Here is a 7980-nt window from a genome sequence, read left to right on the forward strand (position 1 = left end):
ATACATCGTGTAGCATAGCTCTCAACGAATGTAGTCCTGTAAATAAATGAATAAAGAAATTGTGTAATAAAATGCCTCTGGCGGGACTCGAACCTACGACCTCTCGCTGTCCAAGCATTATGGTGGTCGCCTTGACAGCTATTTGCAATGCGATACTGGCGAAAATGTTCCCTGGAGAATATAATAGCTATATAAAATAAAAATTTTTAAATAAATATATAAATAAACATGCAAAAAGTTTCTTTTATTTTATCAAATGAATGGTATAGGGCATGTGATTTAAATTATATCTGCATAATTTGAGAGATATTCTTTTTTTAAAGTTTTTCTAAATAAAAGTAATTTATTGCAACTATTGACTTCATCTGTAATTTCATTCCATAATTTAGGACCATAGAATTTAACAAAAAATTGAGTCTTTGTAAGTCTTGCAAAAAGAATGTCTAGTCTTTTTGTTTTTATGAAATTATATGCATTAATTGTATTACCTGTGCAAAAGATATTTGAAATCGAAATTGGTAATGAGTGATTCTCATATTAGTACCATAAGGGAGAAGAGCTGGATTTTATAAAGAACAAAAATATTTAAAGCATTCAATTTCTAAAATAAGGATTCGCTATGGGACATAGCAGGGGATACACAAATAATTCGTACAACACGTTTCTGTAATTTATATAATTTCATAAGATTTGAAGAATAATCTGCTGCCCAAATAATATTACAATATTGTAAGTGTGGAAGAATGAAAGAGTTATATAAATTAAGATGTATGAATTGAGGAAAGTACTTTTGTACTGTACCTTATTTATAATCCCAATATATTTTGAAATTTTGCTAGAAATACATTTTTGATGAATAGACCAGGTTAAATTTTCATGAATTACAACACCAAGAAAAAGGGTTTCAGTTTTCCATTCTAAAATGGTATTATTAAGAGATTATGCTGGGATGTAGTTATAGTGGGCGGAGGTAGGCGGAGCCGCCCAGCCTTGAAGTTTTCCACCCAGTCTAAAGCTAATTTCATGGCCTTTCACCCACCCTTATTAACCCACTTTTCCATCCTTAAAATCTACTTGTATTATCTAGAGTTTACCAATGTTATCATGCACCCACCCTCAAAATATCTATCCCCACCCTTGGTTTTCATTAGCTACAACCCTGATTATGGTAATGCCTTTCAGTTTGGAATTTTTACGATGTGTATGAAACAGTATGTAATATGATTTAGTAGCGTTTATTAAAAGTTTGTTAGCAATGAACCAGGAATGTTCTATATAGTTCATCAATATTTTCATTAGAATAGTATAATATGGTATCATCGGCAAAGGAAACAACATGTAGAGTATCACGAACACATGTCAGGTTATTTACGATTAAGTTAAGAATAACAGCGGTCCAAGCACAGATTCCTATAGCTCACCACATGTCGATGATTTACAAGCACCGATCTGTACAAATTGTTTACGATTCTCAAGATAACTTTTGAACCATTCATATGGAACGGCCCTAAAACCGTAGTGAATTAATTTTGAAAGTAAGATGTCGTGGCTTACTACATCGAATGCCTTTAGTTAAATCAATAAATGTACATAAAAGTTCTTTCTTTTCAAATGAATTATATGGAGTTCAAGAAGGGCATGGCACATTGAATGTTCTTTTCTAAATCCATGCTGTTGATTATTTAGAAGATTATTTTTAATTAAGTAATTGTATAATCTGTTATGCATCAATTTTTCAAGAATCTTAGAAAATAGTGGAAGGACTGATATAGGTATATAACACCTTTTTTATGAATAGGGACTACTTTTGCAATTAAATTAACCGAATTAACTTGGGGCCGAGTTGACTTGGGGCCGAGTTGACTCGAATTCTGTACTGCGCCTCCTAGACTTTGTAATGAAATAGAAATGGTATTTGATCGACATGGGTATAACACAAGAAATGCAGATTCACTTAACATTTTAACTCCAAAAGTAAATTTAAATATAACGAAGACTTTATTTAGATATTCTGGTGCAAATGTATGGAATACATTGCCCCAGATATTAAAAGAATCGACCAGTTATTTTAATTTCAAAGTAAACTATAAGAATATAATTTATAATACAATCAAACTAAGCTACCACATTCAACATATTCTTAATTTTACAACTTTTATCCTTGTGTATAATGGTATGAATAAACTGTTTATATTTCTTAAAACAATTTTACCAATCTTTTCACTACTGAATATTAATATTTTGTATGTAGTTAAGATGTGTATCATTAATTGTATTACCTTTTTGTGATCTTTGTCCATGTATTTTAACCTTATTCAATGTATTATATCTTGTAGATTAAGCTTTTTATCATTTTTGAAATTAAGTATTCTCAATTGTATTAAGTTAAACAGGACCAATTTAAAAACAGACTGTTACATCTTGTATCCTGTACTAAATATGTTTTAAATAAAATGAAATAAAAAAATAAAATATAAATAAAAGTGGTAAACTATGGCATTTAATTAAATTAATTGTATTTGGCACAAATGATTTTCTGTGTCGATCATTAGGAGAATGATTATGGCATAGCCTTCTAAGCCCAGATCAGTTATAATTAACTTTCGATACTGAAATATACTTATTTAATATTTAATACTGAAAAATAATTTTAAAAAATATGTTGGCCCTTCATATTTATCAGGAAGGGACTGGGGATAATTGTTGGGTACTTGAGAATAGCATAGGCCCCTACTACTGTATGTATTGGTGAACTGATGATGTGATATGAGTATTGGTAGGGTTAGTACAGCAATAGTCTTGTTCATTGACCTTGGTCATATCATTCAGATGTCCCCATACTGAAGTAGAATAAACTTGACAATTTGGATAACGGGGTAAATTTGTAATGTTTCTGCTGTTTTAATATTTTACCTTTGTAAATCCATATGCAATTCAGCCTTGTGCTGCTATGCATGTTTTGTTATGAATATTGAAGATTGAATAAACATACCTCAAATAATGAAGTGTTATTTGTATTACTCAAACACATACCCACAAAGTATACAAATCACATATCATTACAGCAGCAAATTAAGCCTGTTTGTTTTCATGCTCTTTTTGGATTTTCACATTTTAACTTATGTTATACACTATAAAAAATTTGTATATAACTAAATAGATAAGACTATTTATATATTTAATTATTTATTTATTTAAGCCTTCTTTAACAAGGGGGTCCATTCAGTGACTAGCACTGCTTTCCAAGGAAGTCCTTTTACATGTAGTAAATATAACAAGAAAATTTTTACTACAAACCGTCACCAAAATTGAATCATTTCTTCATTGGTATATAACTAACGCTCCCTGTTATTTCAATTATCTGTGCAGCTGTTTTTGAGATATGTGGCACACAAAAAAATAAACTCCCAGCGGGAGCGTGTGTCTACTGCTTTATACAGGAGTTTTTATTTTTGAATTTAATCTTATGTTCTTCAATATGCAGATGTGTTTATTATTGTAGTGTATCTGAATTTTTCATGAAAATTGTCTTTCATAACAATATTCTGTATACTACTAGGCCTACTCTATTATATTATACTAAAAACAATTTAAAAAAAGAGTAACTCTTGGAGTTACCGCGTTATGTCTTTGATCTCAAAAAGTACTACCATGTTCTAAAGGGCGTCCCCCAAATGACGGTTAAAGGAGTTTGTGGCGAACGTGTGACTGCGTCTCTATAACGCATGTTTGAGTTTGAACGCAATTTTGTTCGAATTCCGAACGCTATTCGATTTTCAATAGAGCGCCCCCACCTAGTGGTAGCAGTACCCATCATTCCTCCACCGAATTTACCCTTTTTTGCCATCTTTACATCATGACATGGTGTCTACGGCCCCCATCGGGGCCGTAGACACAAAAGCCACACAAAAAAACACCAAAACGTTACATATGCACACACACAAACTTACATGACTGAAAACATATATCTGCTAGCTGAGATAGTAACAATAATACTCTAAATGAAATAATGTTTTTATTGGCTATAGACAGTTATCATTCTGAAATTACAACTTACATTTAATGTTTGTAATTGAAACTAATAAACATTAAAATATTAATGTTTTGTTCTTTCTAATTCTGTTTTTTGATGAATGTATGTATTTTATTTCAGTAAAAAAATCTGTAGAAGGCTGAACATTGCAATATGCACTTCTGAAAATCCCAGCAAATCAGTGGACTCATTGCTCATCTCGATGGCTATAGTGTTGCTTTCTTGGTTTACTTCGTGAATACTTACCTGGATAAACTGACTAATTGCCTATTATTTCTCTCACGAGAAACACCCTTCGAAAATAATAGAACAGTTGACTCCTGGCGCCAAGCACAACCGGCCCCGCAACCATGCAACTTCCTCATTCTTTTTGGATAGTCGAAAGTTACACCGTTGATTGTTTCGTGCTCGCTCGTTAATTCTGCTGAATGGTGAGTAAAAAAAACTTGTTCTTATTATGAATTTCATGTCCTTGTAAAATGCTTTGTGGGATAACGTTCGACCTGGTTCAACACTAAGAACAAACATAATAATATCAATATTAAAACACAAAAACCCTAATTAAATTAATTTAAAATAAATTAAATAAGGTTTTAATTTAAAAAAATTATATAATTAACAGAATAATATAATTGGAGAGATCACAATAATATAATTATTTTATTTATGTCATTAAAATGACAGAACAATTAACAAAACTATATAAAGTAATTTTCTAATTAGTATTAAATCCCAAATGACCATTATAATTTTGTAAGAAAAAAATATTCTGATAAAATAATAAGATTGAAATAAAGGTTGAATATATGCCTATTTATTCTATAATAAAATAAACACATTGTAAAAATATTGAGTTAGTAAATTGTATGATTTTAATAATATAAATATTTGTGTAATTCGAAATGATATATTCTAGTTTAATGGAGTTGCTAATTCAGTCCCGTCACAAGACACAACACACATATTGGGTGCTATACAATGTCTCATTATGAGGCTTAGGGTGCATTTTTAAGTAGAAGCTGGGATGCAATTGATTAAGGGTATTTTGACTGATTAAAAATCTGGTGGATCCCAAGCAAAATGTTTTCATAAAGGGCCAGAATAGCTGCTTTTATACAAAAATATCCATTTTTGGGGAAAGAATCTGTATTTTGGTTACTATTAGTCATACGGAGTTCATTTTGGTACCAAACTGTTCGGAAGACTCAAGTTTTTATTAGCTGTAATAGACATTTTGTCCACAAAATAACAGGAAAAAGGTTATTACCAAAAACCGCCATTTTTGTCCAAAAAACCTGTTTTTGAAATAATTTTCTTGTTTTTAGAGCCATTGAATGTTTCCACTTATTCAGTGTTGAAAAAAGCACATTTGAATAAAAGCTCCAATAAGTTATGTATAAATATATAACTAGATTAACTTTAAAGTAGCCGGTTTTGGTAAAATTTGAAAAAGATAAAAATATCCCATTCTTAGGGTAAAACACATACTTTTTACAATTTTTTTATTTTCAGGGCCATTTAATCCTGGCAAATGAGCTAAAAATTATCATAATTAATAAATCACAAACAATTATATATTTTTTAAATTCTTATGCTTATGTGGATAAAAGTATACCTAATTTTACTACAAATAAATTTGGTCTCTTATTACTCAGACTGTTATTTGGGTAAAACATACCCAAAACAACAAGTTTTTTATTTAGAAGAGTTGTTTAGTTTTTGAGATAACTGATCTGCAACGTTTTGCTTTTAATGGTCCATAATCGGCAAAATATCACTTCTCAAACGACTTTTATTTATTTTATCAAGTTGCACACCTTACAATAGACAGAATTAGCGACGAAAGATGACGTCATCACAATTTGGCCGAATGGGTATAAAATTATAAACAGAGCCTAAAAGTCCTATTTTATATAACGTTGCGAGTTTTTGTATGGTCCAGGAAAACAAGCAAAAAAAACCAAAGTACGCGGTTAAGATACTTTTTAAAACATTGATAGGTTAAGGAAGGTTCATAGAACTTGTTGCACAACAATGCGACATGGCTGGATGTTATGATTGAGTGAGACCTGACTATAAACGTTCAGCTCCGTGCTGTCGTCAAGTCTTTTACTTGTTAAAACATCCAGTCTGCCATAGGTATGAATTTAGGAACATTATTCAATAATTTTGAATAACTTAGCTCTCCTTTAAATCTGCGAGTACAACACATTTCATGAGTTTTGCAACAAGCACATTCTTCGACCGACGCCATGATTCACAGACGCTACCAATGTATGTTTTATTCTCATTATATTTCACATTTGGCATACACAATCGTAGAGAAAAGATGACGTTACATTCATAAACATGTAACAATGGTTTCTGTAAATTTTAATCACACTCAACTTTACACACAAAGCGTGTATGAGACGTTTTAGTAAAGGCTATTTTCTTAAATTACTGCATAAATCGCCTATCTTCTTCATGCATTTGTTTTGGTTAGAATGCCCACTATAGCTGAACAGCGTTGATCGCTAATTCGATCCATTCCTGACTATTCTCCTAAATTACTGCATAAATCGCCTATCTTCTTCGTGCATTTGTTTTGGTTGGAATACCCACTATAGCTGAACAGCATTGATCGCTAATTCGATCTATTCTCCTAAATTACTGCGTAAATCGCCTATCTTCTTCGTGCATTTGTTTTGGTTGGAATACCCACTATAGCTGAACAGCATTGATCGCTAATTCGGTCTATTCCTGACATGTTCTGTCTTTACACTCTAGCAAGTTTTACTCTTATAGCTGACAAACAAAATACATGCAATGTACTGGTGTTGAAATGGAAATATTATGCAAATAGAAATGTGGGGATTTGGTTTTTAGCGTCACATGTTTAAATGTAAAGATGAATAAAAAATATTCCCAATAAGTTCTGAAAATAGTGAAGTTACATATAAACGGTGTACACCTATCAATTTCAATAAATTTATCAATTTAGATTTACTGTAATTGCACTAATTTGAATATTCATCATATAGCTAATTCTTTCTGCCTATGGTAATAGGGTAAACTTCTTAGGGTTCTTTAAATGGTCAGCATATCCACAGCCTACTTCGGATCGTGGCCAGAATTTATTAAAACATGACAAGCTATTATGGAAAGCATCATTTTCAACCATTGATCCAATCAAGACATATTTAGGTGTGAGTCCTTATGGCCCTCACATGTACCCCCATATTTGCATCATCACCAGCACTTCACAATTTCTTTCTTTTAACTTGGTTAAACCTTTCACAAATTTTTCAATCATATCATTTGATTATTTTTGAAATATCTGGTCTGGGACGTTTTCCTTTGAGTGGTCCTCATATGCACATCCTATGCCGGTTGGTCACCAAAATTTAATCACCCCATCCTTGAGTTATACCAAACAATCCCTGTACCTGGCATTTAAATCAGTGCAACTGTTTTTTAAATATTTTGTACACAAGAAACACTGAGGACCTCAAAAAATTTTAATGACCCTTTAAGTTTACCACCTAATTTGGATCGTGACCAGCACTTGATAATTTATTCCTTGTAACTTCTTTAAACTTCCGGGAAAGTTTCATTCATGTCAGTTGATTAGTTATCTTGTCTAGGACAAAATCCTTTAAATGATCCTCACATCCACACCCTAAATCCGGACAGTCACCAAAATGTTATCACCTCTTCCTTGGGTCATACCTAACAATCCCTGTAACTGGAATTTACATATGTGCAACTGAAACAGCAAAGTACAGTAGAACCCCGATTTTACGAACCCCGATTTTACGAATGTAAAATCATGTCATTGTTGTCATAAATAAAGTTCCTATTTCATGTACAAAACACACACGCGTGTCAAGAATTAATCGTTAGGTGCGTGCTGGAGTTAATTCACTCGGTCTTAGACGGTTTACTGTACTCTCTTATACACATCT

The 7980-nt window shown here is 31.8% G+C and overlaps 1 long non-coding RNA gene across 2 annotated transcripts in view; it reads left to right on the top strand.

Moving 5' to 3' along the window:
• Window positions 1-7980, top strand: part of LOC117120564 — a 31476-nt gene that overhangs the window by 3415 nt on the left and 20081 nt on the right. For both annotated transcript variants that reach the window (XR_004447383.1, XR_004447382.1), the window contains exon 2: window positions 4154-4464. This is a non-coding gene — a long non-coding RNA (uncharacterized LOC117120564). The remainder of the gene's footprint in view (window positions 1-4153; window positions 4465-7980) is intronic.

This window comes from Anneissia japonica, unplaced genomic scaffold, assembly GCF_011630105.1.
Source record: "Anneissia japonica isolate Jap-2015-1 unplaced genomic scaffold, ASM1163010v1 scaffold3474_len973312_cov172, whole genome shotgun sequence".
NCBI lineage: Eukaryota > Metazoa > Echinodermata > Crinoidea > Comatulida > Comatulidae > Anneissia > Anneissia japonica.